Source organism: Oncorhynchus masou, chromosome 5 (assembly GCF_036934945.1).
Source record: "Oncorhynchus masou masou isolate Uvic2021 chromosome 5, UVic_Omas_1.1, whole genome shotgun sequence".
Classification (NCBI taxonomy): Eukaryota; Metazoa; Chordata; class Actinopteri; order Salmoniformes; family Salmonidae; genus Oncorhynchus; species Oncorhynchus masou.
The window spans coordinates 9,249,429-9,267,378 of record NC_088216.1 but is presented as its reverse complement, the minus strand read 5'-3'; the positions used below and the strand labels follow the sequence as shown (position 1 = coordinate 9,267,378).

Genomic DNA, 17,950 nt, shown 5'->3' with positions numbered 1-17,950 from the left:
ACTGCCACCACCACACTTCACCGTAGGGATGGTGACAGGTTTCCTCCAGACGTGATGCTTGGCATTCAGGCCAAAGAGTTCAATCTTGGTTTCATCAGACCAGAGAATTTTGTTACTCATGGTGTGAGACTCCTTTAGGTGCCTTTTAGCAAACTCCAAGCAGGCTTTCATGTGCCTTTTTCTGAGGAGTGGCTTCCGTCTGGCCACTCTACCATAAAGTCCTGATTGGTGGAGTGATGCAGAGATGGTTGTCCATCTGGAAGGTTCTCCCATCTCCACAGAGGAGCTCTGTCAGAGTGACCATTGGGTTCCTGGTCACCTCCCTGACCAAGGCCCTTCTCCCCCGATTGTTTGTTTTGTCGGAGCAGCCAGCAGTAGGAAGGGTCTTGGTGGTTTCAACCTTCTTCCTTTTAAGAATGATGGGGACCTTCAATACTGCAGAAATGTGTTTGGTTCACTTCCCCAGATCGGTGCCATGACGCAATCCTGTCTCCAAAGGAAAATATCACATCAAATATAGGCTACTTAAAGCTCTTGAGAGAACACACATACGCTTGTACCCTAGTCAATTTTTTAAAAATAGAATTGTGCTTTTGGTCATGCAATATTTTCTTTTTATATATACACTCATCATACCAAACATTTGGAGGAAAAAAAACATCCTAATATGGACTAGGAACCTCCCCCTTTCCCTCAGAAGAGACTGAATTCGTCGGGGCATGAACTCTTCAAGGTGTCCAAAGCTTTCCACAGGGATGCTGACACACGTTGACTCCAATGTTTCCCACCATTGTGTCAAGTTGGCTGGATGTCCTTTGGGTTCAGTGGAGGCTCCTCAGAGGAGAAAGGGGAGGACCATCCTCCTAAGTGATTTTCAGAACAAAATAAATTGGTAAAACATTAAAAACATAATTTCTGGAAAAACTATACTAAATATAATCACATCACCAAATAATTGAATAAAACATACTATTTTCCATCCTCCTCAGGGTACATTGACTTCAATACAAAACCTAGGAGGCTCATGGATCCCAAGCCCTTCCATAGACTTAATCAGTAATTATGACAACTTCCGGAGGACGTCATTCAACCTATCAGAGCTCTTGCAGCATGAACTGACATGTTGTCCATCCAATGAAAGGATCAGAGAATGTATCTAGTACTGAAAGCATAAGCTACAGCTAGCTAGCACTGCAGTGTATAACATGTGGTGAGTAGTTGACTAAAAGAGAGAGAAAGATAATTGTTGAAAGGTTTTGAACAAATTAATTTATTTCAAAATGAAGGAGAAGCAATAGAGAGAGATATATTGTCATTTATTTTCCACTTTCATTTTCACTTACTTAGCTAGCAAATGCAGCTAGCTAGTTTAGCCTACTGAAACACCCTGCTCAAACAGAGGGATGCTAGCTGGCTATGACTATCCAACACAACACTGGAACTCTTCCAAGTCAAGGTAAGCTTTTGGTTTTATAAATGTATTGCCTCCGGGGCCCACCAATGTAAATGCTAAACTGCTTACTGACTGTACACTGTAACGTTACTGCATGATTGTAGCAGGTTTACTAATGCGTTAGTTCTATTAGCTATGTTGACTATGATGTTACTTTAGCTAATATGGTGACAACGATGTAGGCTGTGTGTTTCAGTTATGAAATGGTTTGGCTTGTAAATGTTTTCTTTCCTGGTCACATACAGCTGATGTGTTGTGCATTGAAGTCCAGAAGCGAAGGGAAAAGGTGAGAGGAGGAGAGAAGGAATACAACGTGGCTGTTATGAAAGTGAACTGTGGTGTATTCATTCTGCCGATTCTGTTGACAAAGGTTTCTTAAACAGAAAAAACAGGATAAACATACCTGAATTTGTCAAATAAAATCAAACTTTATTTGTCACATGCGCCGAATACAAGTGTAGACCTTACAGTGAAATGTTTACTTACAAGCCCTTTAACTAACAGTAGAGTTCAAGAAGAGTTAAGAAAATTTGAGCAAATGAACTAAAGTAAAAAAATATAAAAAGTAACACAATAAAATAACAATAATAAGGCTATATACAGGGGGTACTGGTACCGAGTCAGTGTGCGGGGGTACAGATTAGTCAAGGTAGTTTGTACATGTAGGTAGGTGTGAAGTGACATTTCATAGATAATAAACAGCGAGTAGCAGCAGTGTACAAAACAAATGGAGGGGTCAATGTAAATAGTCCGGTGGCCATTTAATGAATTGTTCAGCAGTCTTATGGCTTGGGGGTAGAAGCTGTTAAGGAGCCTTTTGGTTCTAGACTTGGTGCTCCGGTACCGCTTGACGTGCGGGAGCAGAGAAAACAGTCTATGACTTGGGTGACTGGAGTATCTGATTTTTTGGACTTTCTTTATATAGGTCCATAATGACAGGAAGCTTGACCCCAGTGATGGTCACAACCCTCTGTAGTGCATTACGGTCAGATGCCGAGCAGTTGCCATACCAGGCGGTGATGCAACCGGTCAGGATGCTCTCGATGGTGCAGCTGTAGAACTTTTTGAGGATCTGGGGACCCATGCCAAATCTTTTCACTCTCCTGAGGTGGAAAAGTTGTTGTCGTGCCCTCTTCATGACTGTCTTGGTGTGTTTGGACCATAATAATTAGTTGGTGATGTCTTCACGACTGTCTGTCCATGTGTCACTGTCTGTCACCTACAAAACGTATCTCGACCTGTGTGCACCTACGTTCTAAACTTCCATTCATAGGCTAGGTTGTAACTATCTCATAAAATTCTAGTATCACATAGTAGCCTAAACCTGTTGCTGTTACATTGAACAGGGTGAATGGAATATGAATGACAGTCATCCAATATGCTGGAGTAGAAATAAGGCCATGCTCATGAGAAAACAAATCAGATGGGAAGCTGGAAAACCCCAGCAGCGTTGCAGTTCTTGACACAAACCTACGCCTGGGACAAACTACCATACCCTGTTCAAAGGCTCTTAACTATTTTGTCTTCCCCATTCACCCTCTGAATGGCACACATGCACAATCCATGTCTCATTTGTCTCAAGGCTTTAAAATCCTTATTTAAGCCATCTCCTCCCCTTCATCTACACTGACTGAAGTGGATTTATATAGTGGCATCAATAAGGGATCATAGCTTTAGCCTGGATTCACCTAGTCAGTTTATGTCATGGGAGGAGTAGGTATTCTTAATGTTTTGTCAACTCAGTGTAAAGCACCACAGATTATCAAGTTATATTTGCATGTGATACATTTGCGATATTGTTTACAGCGGGGTTGGGCAATTCCAGTCCTCGAGGGCCCGATTAGTGTCACAGCTTTGCCCCAGCTAACACACCAGACTCCAATAATCACCTAATCATGCTCTGCAGTTTAGAATGCAGTTTGATTAATCAGCGGTGTTTGCTCGGGATGGAGAAAAAGTGTGACATCAATCAGGCCCCGAGGACTGGAGTTGCCCACCCCTGGTTTACAGGATGATTTGTATCTTAAAGAGCGTAGCTTTAAGGGATGAGTACCGTCACATTTAGATAAAAACGAATGTGAAAAATGAACAGAGCAAATGTGCATTAAAACACAACCTATTCGTAGAAGTATTTATTCATCATCCACATATTCATATTATGCTTCTACGTCTGTGTACAGTAACATATTATTTGTAAGACGTAAGAGAAAATATATCAGCTTATTGTTAAATTATTATGATGCTCTATCCAATGCAAAAAGTGAAGTAACTATTGTTTCCAAACTGCGTTACCCACTCCAGTCAGCAGATGGCGATGGGCGTCTTTCAGGTGATGATTCTTGCGTGACGTATAATGGACTGGACGGGACGCTTCTTCAGGAACAACAACACGGCTCCTCTTTCAAGCACCTCGGTAGCTTGCTAGCCAACATAAAACCGAAAGATTGACGCTTTAGACATTATTAATGTACATTAGCTAATCTCAGTGTTGTTAACGCAGTTCATTTGACGTATCAACTGGTTAACTTTAACCTATTTTGCTTGTTCAATTTGCAAAGTTATTAAACATTGATACTGAGCCTAGCACCAGGCTAGTCGCTAATTCTAACATCCCGGACCATGAGTTCACTAAACTACTCCCTTGCTAAAGAAAGGAGGCCTGCTGTATGCAGAATGAAGCTTTGGGGCTGAACATTGTCGTGAAAGAAGAAGATGATGTTATTGAGGAAGAACATTTTAGAGAGGAAGAGGATGCTATCGCAGAAGAGGTGAAGAAGGAAGACGTTTTGAGTGTGAAAGAGGAGGAGACAGCATATCTGATTAACACCAGTGAGTACTGTCTTAAACAGGGGCACAAACTATGCAGTTGTTGAACTAATGTGGAGTTTGAAGGGGCATTCTAATGAAATTCTACACTTGAATATGTTGTTCAGTACTTTATAAATTGTTAAAGTGTCAATCTGCCTTTGGTACATATATTTTGGGATCTTTTAAATTGGATGTATTAAATTCTCCACGTGGTCTACATTAAAGTGCATCTCATCTAGTATAACAGGCTTTTAAAATGCAATATTGGAGCATAATTTATACTTAAAATATCAAAGGGATGCAAAAGGCACCCATTTCGTGGAACTACCCTTTAACATTTGCATTTTAGGCCCTGTTTAGAGAGATTAATGCCTCGTCTAAGACCCTATGATTTTAATAGACGGTCATAAGTTAACTATCTGTTTGATGTTCTTGTTCACACAGAAGAGAGACATGACTATTATGGATCCTCTGGGGAGCCTCAACAACATCCTGATGCTGACGAGGCAGAGAAGAGTCTCTCCAGATCAGAACACCAGATGGTACAGCTTGGTCTGGTCTAGCATACAGCTTGCTCTATCTGGGTCTGGGCTGTATTTCTGTAGAGCACTTCATGACAACAGTGACATCAGCATCCATAATGATATGTGTCTGTGTCCCCTCTTTATGGTTACCAGGACAACGCTAGCCCTTCCTCTCTCCCGGAGTCCCCGTGTTGTGCCTCTCCCGGTAGCGCCTTACTGCTGGGTATGAAGAGGTTGTTTGTGCTGCTGGTGGACTGCAGGAAAACAACGGGGCTGAGTGGAACTGTGAGAGGTGGAGAAGAGAAGAAAGCATCAGATTTGACACATCAAAGTAAGTGCTGTAGTTTAGTTTGAACAAATACAATAGATCTGCCCACTGGTATCTGTTACCAGGACAACCAGCAGAGTTCTGTTGGCAGGAAGATATGCATGTTATGAATATCATAACACTGAAAAAGGATTGTGCCAATGAAAAGAGAGAAACCAATAGACCATATAAAACCTTGATGAAAGTTCGCTTTAGAGAGAAAGTTTCAAGATGAACCAATGTAAGGTGCATGTTTTCCAGAAACCTTCCCTAAATACATTATGGATTGTACATTGCCTGTTCCAGTCAATCCCCTTTCTTTACAAGACTCTAGAAGAGGCAGACAAAACTCCATACACTAAAATGTTGCTTCATTAACATCTGATCTACGGGACTTGTTAAACATGGCAAATATATATTTTAAAACAAGCTTATTTTTTTTTGTCTTGTCCTCCATCTCTGTAATGGACAAAATTAATTTAATTTCCTACTCTAATAGGTCAAATCAAATAAAGCCTGAACTCCAACATATAGACCTTAAAGAACATGGTTTCATTTGGAAATTACTAACTTTATTGATTTCATATGTAACTGATGACAGTGTGCTGCTAACAGTTTAGTTTCCTCCGCTGTCCCCATACTGGACTCAAACTAGTGATCCTCTACTTCTCAACACACATGACCGTCCTCCTTGATAATTAACTATATTCAGAGTGCTAAAGCCACACACACACTATAGCACAATAAGGGGTCTGTGTATTTAACAGATGATGAGATCAGAAACAAATCAGTCCCTTTGTTGCTCTGTTTCAGAGCTACTCTGCTTTCTGACGAAGGAAACACAACATATCATCAAGGAAAGCCTTTTCAACTCTAAAGGTGTATTTGTCTGCCATTTAGGCTGCAACAACAATACAGTGGAACCCCCTGATCTGTTGTTTTATGAAGGGTCACCTACGCCCAGTACCCAAACAGCTCGTCCCGTCCTGGGATTTTTATCTTGTGCTTGAGGCCATTTCCGCTGTTTACGCTATTACATTTACTTAAGTATTCAGACCCTCTACTCAGAACTCTGTTCAAGCAGCAGGTTCTGCTCTGAAGCAGGTTTTCATCAAAGATGCCAACGACATTTGAGTAAAGCCAGTGTGTCTGTATGCGGATGACTCAACACTATACACGTCAGCTACCACGGAAACTGAAATGACAGCAACACTTAACAAAGAGCTGCAGTGAGTTTCAGAATGGGTGGCAAGGAATAAGTTAGTCCTAAATATTTCAGATTACCTTAAATTACATGGCCTACTATGCTAATTCTGTAGCGGTATTGTTAGAGGGGGGTAAAGAAATATTTTGTTTGGGTCGCTAGTTATTACCTATTATAACATTTATTATTATTATTATTATTATTATTATTATTAAATATTATTAAAACTGAAAGGATGAGAGTAGAATAGATAGAGAAGCGCTTCCAGATACATTCCGAACATGATGGAGTATAAAGGAGGACTGTAGCATCTAATGATGAAACATTATGGAGTCTTAATGGAGGCCTGTAGCATCTAATGATGAAACATTATGGAGTCTTAATGGAGGCCTGTAGCATCTAATGATGAAACATTATGGAGTCTTAAAGGAGGCCTGTAGCATCTAATGATGAAACATTATGGGGTCTTAAAGGAGGACTGTAGCATCTAATGATGAAACATTATGGGGTCTTAAAGGAGGCCTGTAGCATCTAATGATGAAACATTATGGAGTCTGAACTTCTTATGGCTAACATTCCGAAATTCAAAAATATATTTTTTAAATATGTAACTTTCATGCATTCACAAGTGCAATACACCAAATTAAAGCTTAGCTTGTTGTTAATCTCCCCATCGTGTCCGATTTCAAAAAAGGTTTTCTGCAAATGTACACCATATAATTATGTTAGATCAGAGCCTCGTCACAAAAACACAAACAGCCATTTTCCAGCCAAAGAGAGGAGTCACAAAAAGCAAAAATAGAGATAAAATTAATCACTAACCTTTGATGATCTTTATCAGGTGGCACTCATAGGACTTCATGTTACACAATACATGTATGTTATGTTCGAAAAAGTTCATATATATATCTAAAAATCTCAGGTTACATTGGCGCTTTATGGTCAGTTATGTTGTGCCTCGAAAACATCCGGCAAATTTTCAGAGAGCCACATCAATTTACAGAAATACTCATTAACTTTAATAAAAGATACAAGTATTATGCACATAATTATAGATATACTTCTCCTTAATTCAACTGCTGTGTCAGATTTCAAAAAAACTTTTACGGAAAAAAGCAAACCATGCAATAATCTGAGTATGGCGCTCAGACACAACAACAAGCCATTCAGATACCCGCCATGTTGTGGAGTCAGAAATAGCATTATAAATATTCACTTACCTTTGATGATCTTCATCAGAATGCACTCCCAGGAATCCCAGTTCCACAATAAATGTTTTTTTTTTTTGATGAAGTCCATCATTTATGTCCAAATACCTCCTTTTGTAAATGTGTTAATGTTAATGTGTTTGGTAAAGAAATCCAAACTCACGAGGCGTGGGCAAGTCCAGGCGAATGTTCAGATGAAAAATTCAAAAAGTTATATTACAATTCGTAGAAACATGTCAAACGATGTGTAGAATCTATCTTTAGGATGTTGTGAACATAAATCTTCAACAATGTTCCAAGCAGAGAATTCTTTGTCTTTAGAATTGCAATGGAACGCAGGTCGCTCTCATGTGTAAGCGCGTGATCAGCTCATGCTACTCTGGCAGACCTCTGGTTGAAACAGCTCTCATTCCGCCCTCCTTCACAGTAGAAGCCTCAAACAACATTCTAAAGACTGTTGACATCTAGTGGACACCGAAGGATGTGCAATATGACCCCAAAGACAATGTATATTTGATAGGCAATGAGTTGAAAAATGACAAACCTCAGATTTCCCACTTCCTGGTTGGATTTTTCTTAGGTTTTTGCCTGCCATATGAGTTCTGTTATACTCACAAGCATCATTCAAACAGTTTTAGAAACTTCAGAGTATTTCTTTCCAATGTGCATAATAATATGCATATATTAGCTTCTGGGCCTGAGGAGCAGGAAGTTTACTCTGGGCACACTTCATCTGAACGTGAAAATGCTGCCCCCTATCCCAAACAGGTTAAAGTAGGACTGTAGCATCTAATGATGAAACATTATGGAGTCTGATGCTTTAAAGGAGAAGTTTAAACTCCTAGGTGATCCCATACATTGAAACTAGTCCAGTGGATGTTTTCCCGTGGATTCTCTCTCCCTGTAGTGCTGTACTGAAACGGCTGCTCTCCCTCTCTCTCCCTGTAGTGCTGTACTGAAACAGCTGCTCTCCATCTCTCTCCCTGTAGTGCTGTACTGAAACAGCTGCTCTCCCTCTCTCTCCCTGTAGTGCTGTACTGAAACAGCTGCTCTCCCTCTCTCTCCCTGTAGTGCTGTAACTGAAACAGCTGCTCTCTCCCCTCTCTCCCTGTAGTGCTGTACTGAAACAGCTGCTCTCCCCTGTAGTGCTCTGTACTGTAAACAGCTGCTCCCCCTCTCTCTCCCTGTAGTGCTGTACTGAAACAGCTGCCCTCTCTCCCCCTGCTGTACCCCTCTCTCTCCCTGTAGTGCTGTACTGAAACAGCTGCTCTCCCTCTCTCTCCATGTAGTGCTGTACTGAAACAGCTGCTCTCCCCCTCTCTCTCTCCCTGTAGTGCTGTACTGAAACAGCTGCTCTCCCTCTCTCTCCCTGTAGTGTTGTACTATAACAGCTGCTCTCCCTCTCTCTCCCTGTAGTGCTGTACTGAAACGGCTGCAAAACGTGACTCGTGACGTTGCTGGATGCGGGCCTCGCTCTGCTGCTTTGCCAGTTCATTTGTTATTTTATTACAGCTATGGCCTTTGTCTTTCACCTGGAGTTGTTTATTTATGTTTGAGAAAAAAACATATACAAAATAAACTCAGCAAAAAAATGTACGGGTCTTTTTCAGGACCTTGTCTTTCAAAGATTATTTGTAAAATTCCAAATAACATCACTGATCTTCATTGTAAAGGGTTTAAACACTGTTTAAGGTTACAGTTATGAAAACCTAGGACACTAAAGAGGCCTTTCCGTACTGTGAGACGCCTAAGGCAGCGCTACAGTGAGACAGGATGGACAGCTCATCGTCCTCGCAGTGGCAGACCACGTGTAACAACACCTGCACAGGATCGGTACATCCGGACATCACACCTGCGGGACAGGTACAGGATGGCAACAACAACTGCCCAAGTTACACCAGGAACGCACAATCCCTCCATCAGTGCTCAGACTGTCCTCAATAGGCTGAGAGAGGCTGGACTGAGGGCTTGTAGGCCTGTTGTAAGGCAGGTCCTCACTAGACATCACTGGCAACAACGTCACCTCTGGGCACAAACCCACCGTCACTGGACCAGACAGGACTGGTAAAAAGTGCTCTTCACTGACAAGTTGCGGTTTTGTGTCCAGGGGTGATGGTTGGATTCGCGTTTATCGTCGAAGGAATGAGCATTACCCCGAGGCCTGTACTCTGCGTTGTTATATGTGGTCTGTGGTTATGAGGCCAGTTGGATGTACTGCCAAATTCTCTAAAATGATGTTGGAGGCAGCTTCTGGTAGAGAATTGAACATTCAATTATCTGGTAACAGCTCTAGTGGATATTCTTGCAGTCAGCATGCCAATTGCACGCTCCCTCAACTTGAGACACCTGTGGCATTGTGTTGTGTGACAAAACTGCACATTTTAGTGTGGCCTTTTATTCTCCCAGCACAAGGTGCACCTGTGTAATGATCATGCTGTTTAATCAGCTTGATATGCCACACCTGTCAGGTGGATTAATTTTCTTGGCAAAGGAGAAATGTTTACTAACAGGGATGTAAACAATTCTGCAATATTTTGTTTCAGCTCATGAAACATCCAACACTTTACATGTTGCATTTATATTTTTGTTTATTGTAGTTACTATCAGTTTTAGGAACATCTTTCCAAATATTTCACCTTGTTTTTTACTTTAGCCAAAATATGACATCAGCGATAGTCAAAATGTTGAAAACCTGTCAACGTCTAAATAAGAAATTGGTCCATTTAAACAGTAGGTGTCGATCCCATTCGACAACGGGGAGATTTGACTGATGTGCTTTGTCTTCGATGTAAAAACAAGTTTTTGACTATCACACAAAATTACTTCTTTAGTTATTTGATGTTTAAGGAAGTGTGTAGGTCGCATTCTGTATCATACAGCTATGAAAGTTATATATGTAGAACCACCTGTTCAATTGGAATCCAGCGACGTCTGTGTCTTCAGTGTCCTAGAACTGTCTAGTTTTTTGTGTTCTGACTTGTAAAACAGGGTGAATAAAATAAGTAGTGTAAACATATAAGTAATTACCAGGAAGCTCTACATTTGTTTTAAAATCACACTAAGATTGTTAAAACTGGCCTCAGGTTATTGAGAGATCTGATTAGGATTTACTCTCGTAGCACTATTGTTTTATTGTGTGGAGGTTTCATTCGGGTATCTATTTAAAAAAATAAACTGTCTTTGGCAGGAGAAAGACCAGACTCAGTGGAAACAGAGCCAGGGACTTCCAAACCCGCAAGACGACACCAGTGCTCCCAGTGTGGAAAGGGTTGTAACCGGTTATGGGACGTGAAACAACATGAGAAAATACACACAGGGGAGAAGTCTTACGACTGCTCCCAGTGTGGAAAGAGTTTTAAAGATTTAGGGAACCTGAAACAACATGAGAACATTCACACAGGGGAGAAGCCTTACCACTGCTCCCAGTGTGGCAAGTGTTTTAACCGGTTAGGGAACCTGAAACAACATGAGAGAATACACACAGGGGAGAAGCCGTACCACTGCGCCCAGTGTGGAAAGTGTTTCTACTGGTCAGGGGATCTGAAAAAACACGAGAGAAGACACACAGGGGAGAAGCCTTTCCACTGCTCCCAGTGTGGAAAGAGTTTCGACCAGTCAAGGGAGCTGAAACGGCATGAGAGAATTCACACAGGAGAGAAGCCTTACCACTGCTCCCAGTGTGGCAAGTGTTTTAACCAGTCTGGGCATCTGAAAGACCACAAAAGAATACACACAGGGGAGAAGCCTTACCACTGCTCCCAGTGTGGCAAGTGTTTTAACCAGTCGGGGCATCTAAAAGACCACGAAAGAATACACACAGGTGAGAAGCCTTACCACTGCTCCCAGTGTGGCAAATGTTTTAACCGGTTAGGGACCCTGAAACAACATGAACTTGTACACACAGGGGAGAAGCCTTACCACTGCTCCCAGTGTGGCAAGTGTTTCAGCAAGTCAGGGGATCTGAAAAAACATGAAAGAATACACACAGGGGAGAAGCCTTACCACTGCTCCCAGTGTGGCAAGTGTTTCAACCAGTCAGGAATCCTGAAAGCTCATGAGCTTGTACACACAGGGGAGAAGCCTTACCACTGCTCCCAGTGTGGCAAGCGTTTCAGCCAGTCAGGGGATCTGAAAAAACATGAAAGAATACACACAGGGGAGAAGCCTTTCCACTGCTCCCAGTGTGGAAGGAGTTTTAACCAGAAAAACAGCCTGAACCAACATGAGAAAATACACAGAGGTGAGATGCATTACCACTCCTCCCAGGGTGCAAAGCATTTGCCCATTTAGGAAGCCTGAAAGAGCATGACACAGAGGAGAAAGCATACAAAAGCTTAGACTTTGGGAAAACATATTACTCATAACAATCACTTAAACGTCATTAGAGAATCTACACAGGAGAGAGAAATTACTTCTCTTAGCGTGTATATTGATATTTCACATCTCATTTTTCTTGCAATTCATCAGAGAACATACACAGTGCTCCCGTTGTCTTATATTGTTGCCTTATTATATCTTTACCTGTTTTTACCAGATGAAATTGCTTCTTCCAATTATTGATAAACATGTACCTGTTAAGGAACGGACTGTTAGATATGTTAAGGCTCCATGGATTGATGAGGAATTTAAAAACTGTATGTTTGAAAGAGTTGGGGCAAAAGGAGTGGCTAATAAGTCTGGCTGCACATCTGGCTGGCTGTTTTATGTACTGCAAATTGAGAAATTATGTGACCAAACGCAACAAAAATAATCAACTTTATTATGAAGCCAAGATCAATGATATAAAGAATGATGAAAAAAAAACGTGTAAAAAAACATCATGAAAGAAAAGCAGTGCAGGTTTTGATTTTTGTGAAGTTAGTGTGGGAGAGGTGGAAAAATTGTTATTGATCAATAATGACAAACCTCCTGGCATTGACAACTTAGATGGAAAGCTACTGAGGACATATTTTTAATATGAGCCTAGAGGAAGGTCTTTGTTCTCAGGCCTGGAGGGAAGCCAAAGTAATTCACTACCCAAGAGTGGTAAAGCAGCCTTTACTGGTTCTAACAGCAGACCTATAAGCTTGCTGCCAGCTCTTAGCAACCTGTTGGAAAAAATTGTCTTTGAACAAATACAATGCTATATTTCTGTCAACAAATGAACAACAGACTTTCAGCATGCTTATAGAGAAGGGCTCACAACATGAACTGCACTGACACAAATGACTGATGATTGGTTGAGAGAAATTGATAACAAGAAGATTGTGGGAGCTCTATTGTTCGATTTCAGTGCAGCCTTTGATATTATTGACCATAACCTGTTGTTTAAGAATGTTTGTGCTATGGCTTTTCAACCTCTGCCATAATGTGGATTCAGAGCTGTCAATCTAATAGAACTCAGATGGTTTTTAATGGAAGCTTCTCTAATGTCAAACATATGAAGTGTGATGTACCGCAGGGCAGCTCTCTAGGCCCTCTACTCTTTTCTATTTTTACCAATGGCCTGCCACTGGCATTAAACAAAGCATGTGTGTCCATGTATGCTGATGATTCAACTATATAAGCATCAGCAACCACAGCTATTGAAGTCACTGAAACCCTTAACAAATAGTTGCAGTCTGTTTTGGAATGCATGGCCAGTAATAATCTGGTCCTGAACATCTCTAAAACTAAGAGCATTGTATTTGGTACAAATCATCCCTCAAGTTCTAGACCTCAGCTGAATCTGGTAATGAATTGTGTGGCTGTTGAACAAGTTGAGGAGACTAAATTACTTGGCATTACCTGAGATTGTAAACTGTCATGGTCAAAACATATAGATTCAATGGTTGTAAAGCTGGGGAGAGGTAATAAAGAGATGCTCTGCTTTTTTGACACTACTCTCCACAAAGCAAGTTCTGCAGCTTCTAGTTTTGTTTAATCTTGATTATTGTCCAGTCGTGTGGTCCAGTGCTGCACGGAAAGACCTAGTAAAGCTGCAGCTGGCCCAGAACAGAGCGGCTGTGACTCGGGTGGGCATTCTATGTTCCTTTTTCTGTGTTTTTGTATTTCTTTGTTTCTGGCCGAGTGTGGTTCCCAATCGGAGGCAGCTGTCTATCGTTGTCTCTAATTGTGAATCATATTTAGGCAGCCTTTTTCCACCTGTATTTTTGGGGGATTTGTTTTCTGTATCGTTGATTTGCCAAACAGAACGGTTCGTTCTTCTCTTTGTTATTTTGTTTGAATGTTTTTTGATTAAATAAAAATCATGAACACTTACCACGCTGCGCTTTGGTCCATGCCTTCCAATGAGAGACGTGACAATTATGTGTCATGTTTTGTGTTGACTGCAGGAGGGGTAGCTGCTGCTTTTGCAACAGCTCATGGGGATCCTAGTATAATCCCAAATACCAAACTCTGTTGTTCTCTCTGATCTCAGAAATGAAGAATCTTGGTTTGACTTGGACTCCAGCAGATCCTTATATTATAGTATCCACTACAACTCACCCACAGATTGCTGTTTCATGATTGTCTCAATGAAGAGTTCCTCATTCCACTTTCCTGTGGGCTTTTACAAGACTCCCACTGGTTGAATAAACATTGTTTCCACGTCAAATTAAAAAACATGCTTAACATTGATGAACCTTCACTATCTTCATCCCTAAACTAGCAACATTAACTATTGTCTATTGTTATTCTCAATGACATTCCTGGCCTTATGAAATCCTAGCTAAATACAATGTTCCCACCTGTTTTCATGTCTTTGGTTATGCAAACATTTGTTTATTTGATTATATTTCTCATTAAGATGAATATAGTTTTAATTCTGCATGGGTCACGCATTGCTTTGGTCATGTGTTCCCTTATGGGTCAATGATTTTAATTAGAATATAGCAATTATGCTCTCTCCTCAATCACTTACAGTTTCTTTGGAAAGTTTTCAGACCCCTTGACTTTTAGGTTTAGGTCATCAGTAAAGGGGACATCTTAAATATTACAATGACCCTTTCAAAGACAGACATCCCCTGGACCTCCCAATATTTTTAAAAGGGTAAAAATGATCTGTTTTATATAGCATTATGGTCAGGGAGTTGTGATGCCCACTCCAATACCTTGACTTTGTTGTCCTTATGCCATTTTGTCAGAACTTTGGAAGTATGCTTGGCGTCATTGTCCATTTGGAAGACCCATTTGCGACCAAGCTTTAACTTCCTGACTGATGTCTTGAGATGTTGTTTCAATATATCCACATAATTTTCCATCCTCATGAAGCCATCTATTTTGTGAAGTGCAACCAGTCCCTCCTGCAGCAAAGCACCCCCACAACATGATGCTGTCACCCCCGTGCTTCACGGTTGGGATGGTGTTCTCCGGCTTGCAAGCCACCCCCATTTTTCCTCCAAACATTACAATGGGCATTATGGACAAACAGTTCTATTTTTGTTTCATGAGAATAGAGTACATTTCTACAAAGTACAATCTTTGTCCCCATGTGCAGTTGCAAACCGTAGTCTGACTTTTTTATAATGGCGGTTTTGGAGCAGTGGCTTCTTCCTTGCTGAACGGCCTTTCAGGTTATGTTGATATAGGACTCGTTTTACTGTGGCTATAGAGACTTTTTTACCTGTTTCCTCCAGCATCTTCACAAGGTCCTTTGCTGTTGTTCTGGGATTGATTTGCACCAAAGCACTTTCATCTCTAGGCGACAGAACGGGTCTTCTTCCTGAGAGGTATGATGGCTGCGTGGTCCCATGGTGTTTATACTTGCATACTATTATTTGTACAGATAAACGTGGTACCTTCAGGCGTTTGAAAATTGCTCCCAAGGATGAACCAGACTTGTGGAGGTCTAGATTCTTTCATCTGAGGTCAAGGCTGATTTTTTTTGATTTTCCAATGATGTCAAGCAAAGAGACACCGAGTTTGAAGGTAGGCCTTGAAATAAATCCACGGGTACAACTCCAATTGACTCAAATGATGTCAATTAGAATAATCAGAAGCTTCTAAAGCCATGGCAATTTTCTGGAATTTTCCAAGCTGTTTAATAAAGGCACAGTCAACTTAGTGTATGTAAACTTCAGACCCACTGGAATGGTGATACAGTGAATTTTCAGTGAAATAATCTGTCTAAACAATTGTTGGAAGAATTACTTGTGTCATGCACAAAGTAGAAGTCCTAACCAACTTGCCAAAACTATAGTTTGTTAACCTCTTGTGCAGGGGGCAGTATTTTCACCTCCGGATGAAAAGCGTGCCCAAATTATTATCTTCACGAACCCTGGCTAACAAGTTGAATCAGCAATACAAAATTGGGTTTAATTATTTATTTACTAAATACCTAACTAATCACACAGAATTACATATACACATAATTAATCATAACTTGATTAACTTGATCCCTTGCGGGCGGAACAGATATGACAGTTAGTTACACAAAAGAAAAGGGCTGGGTTTGAGTGAAAGAGCGGGAAGACTGAGTAACAAAGGTAAAAGCTGTGCTATCGTAAATACAATATCCTATGCTTCCTAAATTACCACCCATTTGGAAAAGGAAAATGCAATAAATATTTACTCGCTTCGGTAGGTTGGTGGTAGATGGAAGGCCGTGTTGCCAAACCGAGTCCTTTGAAGAATGTCTCTGGTGGTCAATTGGATACGTTGTAGTAACGTCGCTGTGTGATAGACTGGATACTCTGTCTGTTACATTTACATTTTACATTTAAGTCATTTCTCTTATCCAGAGCGACTTACAAATTGGTGAATTCCCTTGACATCAGTGGAACAGCCACTTTACTGCATCTAAATCATAAGGGGGGTGAGAAGGATTGCTTTATCCTATCCTAGGTATTCCTTGAAGAGGTGGGGTTTCAGGTGTCTCCGGAAGGTGGTGAAGACTCCGCTGTCCTCGTGAAGTTCCACCATAGCGAACAGTTTTTGTGAGCGGGAACTGTACTTCCTCAGTGGTAGGGAGGCGAGCAGGCCAGAGGTGGATGAGTGCCCTTGTTTGGGTTAGGGCCTGATCAGAGCCTGGAGGTACTGCGGTGCCGTTCCCCTCACAGCTCCGTAGGCAAGCACCATGGTCTTGTAGCGGATGTAACTTCAACTGGAAGCCAGTGGAGAGAGCACGTGAGAGAACTTGGGAAGGTTGAACACCAGACGGGCTGCGGCGTTCTGGATGAGTTGTAGGGGTTTAATGGCACAGGCAGGGAGCCCAGCCAACAGCGAGTTGCAGTAATCCAGCCGGGAGATGACATGCCTGGATTAGGACCTGCGCCGCTTCCTGTGTGAGGCAGGGTCGTACTCTGCGGATGTTTAGAGCATGAACCTACAGGAACGGGCCACTTGATGTTAGTTACATGTTGTCCAGGATCACGCCTTCTTATAGTGGGGAGAAGACACAATGGTGTGTCCCTGGGAGGAAAAGCTCCGTTTAGGTAACCAGCATGTCTCTTGATATGTCTGCCAGGCAGAGATTTCGCCACCTGGTCATCAGAAGGGGGAAAGAGAAGATTAACTGTGTTGTCTGCATAGCAATGATAGGAAGACCATGTGAGGTTATGACAGAGCCAAGTGACTTGGTGTATAGCGAGAATAGGAGAGGGCCTAGAACAGAGCCCTGGGGGACACCAGTGGTGAGAGCGCGTGGCGAGGAGACAGATTCTCGCCACGCCACCTGGTAGGAGCGACCTGTCAGGTGCAATCCAAGCGTGGGCCGCACCGGAGATGCCCAACTCGGAGAGGGTGGAGAGGAGGATCTGATGGTTCATTTGGAAGCTAAAATGAGACATTTCATCTCTTCACCAATAAGTTTTGAAAATCAAACATTTAAATAGCGGGAACAACAATTCAAGAGTTTTGTGAAGATACCTGTATGACACGGAGGGATCGAGTGATGGGGTGCAACTTTCTTGAAGACACTGTCAGGGAGAGTTGATGAGCGAGGTGTAAGGGAGAAGGTCTCCGGAAATGGTCTGAGAAGAGAGAATGTCGGGCAGATTTCATCTGAGGTCAGAGCAACCAAACTGACATCATATTCAATAAGATACCGACCCGCATATGCTCAATTGGTCAGATTACCAGAATATAGTTAATTTCCCTCCACCTCGGCTGCCCGGAGCACTGTTCTGAAGATGTGTTCACCAGCCGGCCTGGAGGATACATAGAGAGTCAAAGGATGCAGAAAGGGAAGAGAGGAGGGTTGGGGAGGCAGAATCAGGAGATAGGTTTATCAAATGTAACCATCCAGTAGGTGTTGGATGAGAGCGAGAGGAAAAGGATACAAGGTAGTGGTCGGAGTGGAGGGACAATGAGGTTAGTGGAAGAACAGCATCAGTAAAGATGACGATTGCCTGCCCAAAAAGAGGAGAGGAGTGGAAAGAAGGAGGCAGAGAGGAATGAGTTTAAACGTGGGGAAAAGTCGCCCAGGACTGTAAGAGTAGCCGTCCTGCATCACCCATTAGTCTCCGAGGGAACCCTGGAGGGCGA

The 17,950-nt window shown here is 41.9% G+C and overlaps 1 protein-coding gene and 1 pseudogene across 1 annotated transcript in view; one reads left to right on the top strand and one right to left on the bottom strand.

Moving 5' to 3' along the window:
- Positions 1–13,738, top strand: part of LOC135525310 (zinc finger protein 850-like) — a 138,484-nt pseudogene extending 124,746 nt beyond the window's left edge.
- Positions 1–17,950, bottom strand: part of LOC135532479 (zinc finger protein 436-like) — a 781,678-nt gene that overhangs the window by 167,305 nt on the left and 596,423 nt on the right. The window lies entirely within an intron of this gene.